Source organism: Chiloscyllium punctatum, chromosome 6 (assembly GCF_047496795.1).
Source record: "Chiloscyllium punctatum isolate Juve2018m chromosome 6, sChiPun1.3, whole genome shotgun sequence".
NCBI lineage: Eukaryota > Metazoa > Chordata > Chondrichthyes > Orectolobiformes > Hemiscylliidae > Chiloscyllium > Chiloscyllium punctatum.
In genome coordinates this window covers 85,232,598-85,242,077 of record NC_092744.1, presented here as the reverse complement: position 1 = coordinate 85,242,077, position 9,480 = coordinate 85,232,598, and positions in this window count along the sequence as shown.

The window sequence follows — 9,480 nt, the reverse complement described above, 5'->3', positions numbered from 1 at the left end:
CTGAGGTGCAAGCTGAGACAAACATTGACTGCGCATGGAGGATCATCAACTCGGTGAAAGATGCTCTTTGGTCTGCCCTGAACCCGTTGGTCTTCAAGAGCAAAGAGGTGACCTTGACTAAGTGTTGCAGACCGGCACATTCCAAGGTCCAGGACTATGTGCTAAGGGATACACTAAAGATGGGAAAAGCTGCCATCAAGGAGCAATGGGGAAATACCACAGTCTAAGGTCTTTCTGCCAAAGTTAAATGGGGGTCTGTTTGGTTATTCAATCTTTTATTTGTCTCAATGTGTGTAAGTAGCATTCTGCATGAGTCAGAAATCCCTTTGGATTTTTGTAGCTGCACAGAATGTCAAATTCTAATGTTTGTTTATTGTTATATGCAAAGAGTGTGCAAAACAGCTTTAGTACCTGTGTTGATCCAACAAGATAAGATTTTATGAATACAGTATATTTTTGCAATAAAACAGTTCAAACGAGCAACAAAATAAGATGAGATGTCAAACCTTATGAGATGGAATTCAGAAAATTCAAAGACCTGATCAAAGTAACAAGCAAAATTATTCACATTCTACAAGATCTTCACAATATACAAAATGAGCCCCTCTATTCACAACCACATCTGATCACATGTTCTGCAACAACTACACTGTCCTTCTCAGATCCTTGGAGGAACATGTTGTCAATATAACGCGTGAAGTTGACAATGGAATTGGACAGATATAAAAAGGTCAATACTGCTCAGTGAACATTCTTCAAAGCACTGCAAACACCATTCATGATCATTGTAGCCAGTGCTGACATTCATAATTCAGAAAAAGAGAGATGGTTTGATGTTGTCTTGTGCATGAGAGAAAATGTGCTCTACATTTAATGTATGAACTGATGTGTTTGGTTTTTATTTAGCCTATTTTTCTAAACAACTTGCTCACAGGTGTTATTACACCTCCCTGTAGCAGATGGGACTTAGAAAATAGAACAGTGCTGCACAGGAACAGGCCCTTTAGCCCAGGATGTTGTGCGAACAGGAAACCAGGTCTCCTGGTCCAGGGGGTAAGGACAATACCACCGTTCCTCAAGACGGCCCCAATTAAGAACAACCTTTTTAAAACATTCAACCTGTTTTTCAAATTAACTTCTTCAGAGATGTTATTACACATTTCGGGAACAGATGAGACTTGAACCCAGGCCTTCTCATCCCGGGGCAGCAACCCGAACGCTGCACCTTTTTGTAAAGTGAATTCTTTCCAGCTGGAGAACTAATGTTGCATCTGATTGTACATTACTGAATGCACCATTACATTAATACACATATTAGAATGGGTAGTAAATTGAATGTTGGAATGTACCGTCTGTTCATTTGTGACTAACGTACACACTTTGACCAAGAGGGGAGGTCCACAACAAGTAAACTGAAAAGGAAGTACCATTACTGTGGATGCTGGAAATCTGAAACTGGAACAGAAAGTGCTGGAGAAGCTTAGTAGGTCCAGGACAATGTGCTGAGGGATACACTAAAGCTGTGGAGAGAGAAACAGAGTTAATGTTCTGCATCGAAATTCTTCACAATTTAACTTCAACTCAAGTAAACTCTATTTGAGTTCTGAAGTGGAGTCACACTGTGTTGAAACATTAGCTTGATTTAGAGTCAAAGAGTCATAAACATGTACAGCACGAAAACAGATCCTTTGGCCCAACTTGTCCATGCTGACCAGATATCCTAAATTACTCTAGTCCCATTTGCCAGCATTTGGCCCCTATCCCTCTAAACCCTTCCTATTAATATACCCATCCAGATGTCTCTTAAATTATGGAATTATACCTGACTCCACCACTTCCTCTGGCAGTTCATTCCATACATGCAACACCCTCTGCATGAAAAAGCTACCCCTTATATCCCTTTTAGGTCTTTCCTCTCTGACATTAAGTTTTGGACTTCCCACCCTGAGGAAAAGACTGTTCATCCTCCCCATACCCCTCATGACTTTATAACTATAAGGTCACCCCTCAGCCTCTAATGCTGCTGGGAAAACAGCCCCAGTCTATTCAGCCTCTCCCCATAGCTCAAACTCTCCAATCCTGGTAAAACATGTTTGTAAATTCCACTTCTCTCAGCGGATGCTGTCAGACCTGCTGAATTACTCCATAATTAAAATGGACATCAATTGTTCATTCATGCAATTCCACATCCTGGTTGTTCCTGTTAAACAAACTTTAATATCTGAACTGTTCCATTAATTTGTGACAGTATTGTTCACTCACATTAACTAATCTTCTCCATTAATGAAATCATTTGTGCCTCTACTGTTTTTCTGACTCTGTGCTCTGTGGTCTATTTGCCAGGACCCACCCTGAGGCAAACATTGATGATACCGGGAAGACTATCAACTTGGTGAAAGATGCTCTTTGGTGTGCCCAAAACTTGTTGGTCTTCCAGAGCAAGGAATTGACCCTGACCAAGTGTTGCAGACTGGCACATCTCCTTCTGGAATATCTCTTTGCAAAGGAAATCTGAGTAGTGATGCAGTGGTATTTGCTGAGTTTTGTCCTGAGCAGCTCCGTGACGTGGGACTCTGTGCTCTATTCTTTGTCGTCTGGGACGCACATTGGGACAAACATCAACTGTGCCTGGAGGACCATTGGTGAAACTTTTTGCTCTTCCAGACAAGGTGTTGACATCAACTGAGTGTTGCAAACCTGCACATTCAAAGGTCCAGGACAATGTGCTGAGGGACACACTAAAGCTTGGGGTAGCTGCTCCCAAGGCACAATGAGGAAAGACCACCATCTGGAGGTCTTCCTGCTAAAGTACAATGTAGGTCCATTCAGGTATCGGACCCTTTCATTGCCTCAATGTATGCAAACAATATTCGTCTTGAGTAGAAATGCCTTTGGACTTTGCAACTGCTGGGAATGTCAGATTCCAATGTTTGTTTGCTGTTTGCATGCATGGACTATACTTAACTGCTTTAGTACCTCCGTTAGGACATTAAGATCATTTTAATGAATAAAATATATATTTTTCCCCAAGAAATTCAACGTAGCAAGTAAATAAGATGAGATCTCACAACTCTGAACTTCATATTGCTGATTAGCATAAACAAACAAAATAACTGACACACTACAAGGTCTTCCCAATATATAAAATGAGCCTCACTGTCGCAACCACATCTGATCTTATGTTTTCCAACAACTGTATTGTTATTCCCATTTCCTTGAGGGAATGTGTTGTCGATATAACACGTGAAAGTCATCAGGAAATTGGATGGATACAAAAGGGTTGACACTGCTCAGTGTGGTTCATCCACCAGCATAGGCAGGGAACATTTTTCAAAGCATTGTAAACACCATTCATGGTCATTGAATGCAGTGCTGACATCGAAAACTCAGATGGAGAAAATGAGTTAAATGAGACAGAACTTCTTGTTGGACAAGATCTTGTGCATGAGAGAAAGTGTGTGCACCACCAATGCATGTGTGACTTTATTTTGGTTGAACCGATTCTTCTATTCAATCTCTTCAGAGATGTCATTACATTTCTCTGGAGCAGATGGGAGTTGAGCTCAGGCCTCCGAGTCCACGGGTAGGTACCCTACTTCTGTGCCACAAGATTATACAGTTTAGAATTACTTTTTCACCTCACTGTATCCAACTGCGTACATTGTTACATTAATACAAATACTAGATTAGGTCATAGGTCTAATATTGGAGTTGACTTGAAGCTACCATATACACATTTAACCAAAGAGCGAGTCTACAACAAACAAATGGAAAAAGGAAGCAAAATACTGTGGATGCTGGAAATCTGAAGTAAAAAGAGGAAGTGATGGAGAAACTCAACAGGTCTGGCAGCAGTTGTGGGGACAGAAACAGAGTTATTGTTTGAATCTAATCGCACTCTACATCAGAATCCATGTTCAACTCAACTTGAGTTCTGACACTGGACTCGTAACATTAACTCTGCTTCTCTGTCCACAGATGCTGCCATTCCTGCTGAGTTATTCCAGCACTTACTGTTTCCAGAATTTAAAGGAAAACAATTGTTTACTCATGCAGTTCCATATTCTGGCTGTTCTTGTTCAATCAACTCCTGTATCTGAACTGTTCCATTGATATGTTACAGCACAATTCATTCCCAGTAACTCATCTTCTCCAGCAATGCAATTGTTTCTTACCTCTGCTGTTTTTCTTGTTGCACCTAATTTGACTCTAATCGTTGCATATCTGTTTCTATTGGTAACTGTGTTTCCCAATGCTTAACGTTCATTGGTTCAGGAGGTCAGCTGTTGATCCCCTCATTCACCAAGGTCCAACATGTCCTCTGGGTTTGCTGCGTCATTATCAACAAGTTACATTTAAACAGAAGGGTGAGGGCAGCGGGAACAAAATCTAATTGGGTTTTGCTGCTCACTGTCCCACATCAGCAAGACCCTGCATTTTCATTAGATTTTAGAGACAAGGTATTGAGGTCAAAGCTGACATACGTTGAAGAAGCACTTGGTCAAAAATCAAATCAAACAGTGCTGGAAGTTAATGTGTCTCCATATATTCCAAAGGAAATTTAACAGATATCTGAAGGAAATTGACCTCCTGTCATGGACCTAGGCACCAGAATTGACAACAGCCCTGTTCTCCCTACAAAGTCCTTCTTTTCATTCTGGACTTTTTCAACTGTTCCCATTGCTAACCTTCTTTTTGACTCTGTAACAACACTTTTTTTTTAACTCTGTAACAACAGTATTTCCTTTTACTTTGTTAAAACACTTAAAAATATCTGTATTTACGGTCTCTGTATCTAAAATGGCACAGAGAGGTGACATTACAAACTTTTCACTGCACTCATTCAAGTGCACATGACAATAAAGGCTATTCATTCTTGCTATTTATTCATTCATACTTCATTCATGCATTCATACTAACATCTAGGGGTTAGTGCCAAAATTGGGAAAGCTGTCTCACAGTTGAGACAAACAGCAGCCTGATATAGCCACACTAACGGTGTGACTATACCTTATAGGCAATGTCCCAGACACCACCATCACCATCAGTGGCAGGACTGACTTGGCAAAGGTGATGGCATGGTAGTCTACAGTCGGAAGCCAGGTGCCCTGGGAATCCTCAACATTGACTTCAGACCCCATGAAGTGTCATGGCCTCATGTTGAACATGAGCAAGGAAACCTCCTGCTGATTACCACAAAACTTCTTCCCTCAGCTGATGGATCAGTACATCTCCTTATTGTATAACACTTGGAGGAAGCACTGAGCATGTTGGTGCCCACAATGTACTCTGGGTGAGGGGTTTCAATGTCCACCACCAAGACTGGTTTGGGCAGCAGCACTACTGATCAGGTCCTAAAGTATATAACCGCTAGACTGAGTCCGTGGCTGGTGGTGAGGGAACCAACACGAAGAAGGAACAGACTTGACCTCATCCTTACCAATCTGTCAGCTGCAGATGCATCTGTTCATGATCACCACACAGTCCTTGTGGAGACAAAGTCCTACCTTCACATTGAGAATACTCTCCATCATGTGCGGCACTATCACCGTGATAAATGTGACAGACTTTGAATAAATCTAGCAATTCAAGACTGGGCATCCACGAGGCGCTATGAGCCATCAACAGCTGGAGAGCTATAGTCCAGCACAATCTACACCCTCATGGCCTGGCATATTCCCCCATTCAACCATTACCAACAGACCAAGGGAACAACCCTGGTTTAATGCAGGGTGCAGGATGGCATGCTAGGAGCAGCACTAGGGATCTTTGAAAATGAGGTGTCAATCTGATGAAGCTATCGAACAAGACTACTTGCATGCTAAACAGAATAAACAGCAAGTGACAAACAGTGTTAAATGATCCTGCAACCAAGGGAGCAGATCTCAGTCTATAGTCCTGCCACATTCAATTGTGAATGGTGATGGATGATCAAACAACTCACTGGAGGAGGAGGCTCTACAAATATCACCACTCTCAATAATGGAGGAGCCCAGGACATCAGTGCTAAAGATAAGGCTGAAGCATTCACAGCAATCTTCAGCCAGAAGTACCAATCCATCTCAGGGTCCTCTACTGGTCCCCAGCATTACAGATGTTAGTCTTCAGCCAATTCGATTCAGTCCATGTGATATCAAGAAATGGTTGGGGACACTGAATATTGCAAAGGCTATGGGCCCTGATAACATTCCAGCAATAATTCTGAAAATTTGTGCTCTAGAACTTGCATCTCCTTAGCCAAGCTGTTCCAATACAGTTACAACACTGGCATGTACACAACAATGTGGAAAATTGCCCTGGTATGATCTATACATGAAAAGCAGGATAAATCCAACCTGGCCAATTACTGCATCATCAATCTACTCTTGATCATTGGTAACGTGGTCCAAGGTATCATCAACTGTGTATCAAGCAGCATCTGCTCAGTCTTAACCTGCTCAGTGATGCCTAGTTTGGATTCTGCCAGGGCCAATCTGCTCTTGACCTCATGTACAGCCTTGGTTCAAACAGGGACCAAACAGCTGAATTCCATGGGTGAGATGATTGTGACACTCCTTGTCATCAAGATCCCATTTGACCAAGTATGGCATCAAGGAGACCTAGCAAAACAGGAATCAATGGGTATCAGACCCAAACTTTCTGCAAGATGAAGTCATACCTGGAACAAAGGATATAGTTGTGGTTTTTGGGGGTCAATCATCTCACCTCCAGGACATCTCTACAGGAATTCCTCAGGGAAATGTCCTTGGCCCAACCATCTTCAGCTGCTTCATCAATAACCTTTACTCCATCACAAGGTCAGAAGTAAGGATAGTGGCCTATTATTGCACAATGTTTCGTGGCATTTGTGACTCCTCAGATATTGATGTAGTGCATGTTCACATTACTGCCATCAATAACAATCTAAACAATCATTCAATGGTGTTACCATCCCTTAATCCTGCATATCAACATCCTGGGGGTTACTGTTGACCAGAAACTGAACTGGACTCACCACATAAACACAATGGCTACAAGAGCAGCTCAGAGGCTTGAAATACTGAAACAAGTCACTCATCTCCCGATTCCCAAAAGCATGTCCACCATCTCCAAGGTACAAGCCAGGAGTGGGATGAAATACAACCCACTTGCCTGGATGGGGGCTGTTCCAACATCACTCAAGAAACTTGACACCGTCCAGGATAAAACAGCTCCCTTGATCAGCACCACACCCATAAACATTCAGTCATTCCACCATTGATGCTCAGTAGCAGCAGTGCATACCATCTACTATCAGTTCTGAGGAGGGATCACCAGACCTGAAGTGATAACTCTGATTTCTCATCATAGATGCTGCCAGACCAGTTGAGCTTTTCCAGCAACTTCTGTTTTTGTACTATCTGCGGGATACATTGCAAAAATTCACCTGAGGTCCTTAGATGCACTGTCCAAACCCACAAACACTTCTGTCTAGAAGGGAAAGAGCAGCAGGTACACGGGAACACTACCCCCTGCAGATTCCCATCCAAGCCACACTCCATCCTGACTTGGAAATATATCACCATTCCTTCAATGTCACTGGTCCAAAATTTTGACATTCTCTCTCTAAGAGCATTGTGGGTCAATGCACAGTACGTGGAATAGAACATAGAACACAGAACAATACAGCGCAGTACAGGCCCTTTGGCCCTCGATGTTGCGCCGATCCAAGCCCACCTAACCTACACTAGCCCACTATCCTCCATATGCCTATCCAATGCCCATTTAAATGCCCATGAACTCACAACTCGCTGAGTAAAGAATCTACCCCTAACATCTGTCCTATACCTACTACCCCTTAATTTAAAGCTATGTCCCCTCGTAATAGCTGACTCCATACGTTGAAAAAGGTTCTCATGGTCAACCCTATCTAAACCCCCTAGTCATCTTGTACACCTCTATCAAGTCACCCCTAAACCTTCTGTTCTCCAATGAAAACAGCCCTAAGTGCCTCAGCCTTTCCTCATATGATCTTCCTACCATACCAGGCAACATCCTGGTAAACCTCCTCTGCACCCGTTCCAGTGCCTCTACATCCTTCCTATAGTATGGCGACCAAAACTGCACACAATACTCCAGATGCGGCCGCACCAGAGTCTTATACAACTGCAACATGATCTCAAGACTCCGGAACTCAATTCCTCTACCAATAAAAGCCAGTACGCCATATGCCGCCTTCACAGCACTATTTACCTGGGTGGCAACTTTCAGGGATCTGTGTACATGGACACCAAGATCCCTCTGCTCATCCACACTACCAAGTATCCGACCATTAGCCCAGTACCCCATCTTTTTGTTACTCATACCAAAGTGAATCACCTCACACTTACCCACATTGAACTCCATTTGCCACCTTTCTGCCTAGCTCTGCAGCTTATCTATATCCCGCTGTAACCTGCCACATCCTTCCTCACTGTCAACATCTGCACCGACTTTCGTATCATCCACAAACTTGCTCACCAAACCTTCTAGCCCCTCCTCCAGGTCATTTATAAAAATGACAAACAGCAATGGTCCCAAAACAGATCCTTGCAGAACACCGCTAGTAACTGCACTCCAAGATGAACCTTTACCATCAACTACTACCCTCTGTCTTCTTCCAGCCAGCCAATTCCTAATCCAAACCTCCAACTCACCCTCAATGCCATACCTCCGTATTTTTTGCAGTAGCCTACCATGGAGAACCTTATCAAACGCCTTACTAAAATCCATATACACCACATCTACCGCTTTACCCTCGTCCACCTCCTTAGTCACCTTCTCAAAGAATTCAATAAGGTTTGTGAGGCATGACCTTCCCTTTACAAAAACCATGCTGACTATCCTTGATCACATTATTCCTATCCAGATGTTCATAAATCCTATCCCTTACAATTCTCTCTAAGACTTTGCCCACAACAGAAGTGAGACTCACCGGCCTATAGTTACTAGGGTTATCCCTACTCCCCTTCTTGAACAAGGGAACCACATTTGCGATCCTCCAGTCTTCTGGCACTATTCCTGTAGACAACGAGGACATAAAAATCAAGGCCAATGGCTCTGCAATCTCCTCCCTTGCTTCCCAGAGAATCCTAGGATAAATGCCATCAGGCCCAGTGGACTTATCTATTTTCACCCTTTCCAGAATTTCCAATACCTCTTCCCTACATAACTCAAAGCCTTCCATTCTAATTCATTGTGACTCAGTATTCACATCGGCAACAATGTCCTGTTCCTGAGTGAATACTGGCAAAAAGTATTCATTCAGTGTCTCCCTAATCTATTCAGCCTCCACACGCAACTTCCCACGATTATCCTTGACTGGACCTATTCCTACCCTAGTCATTCTTTTATTCCTGACAGACCTATAGAAAGCCTTTGGGTTTTCCCTAATCCTACCAACTAAGGACTTTTCATGTCCCCTCCTTGCTGCTCTTAGCTCTCTCCTCAGATCCTTCCTGGCTACCTTATAACTCTCAATCG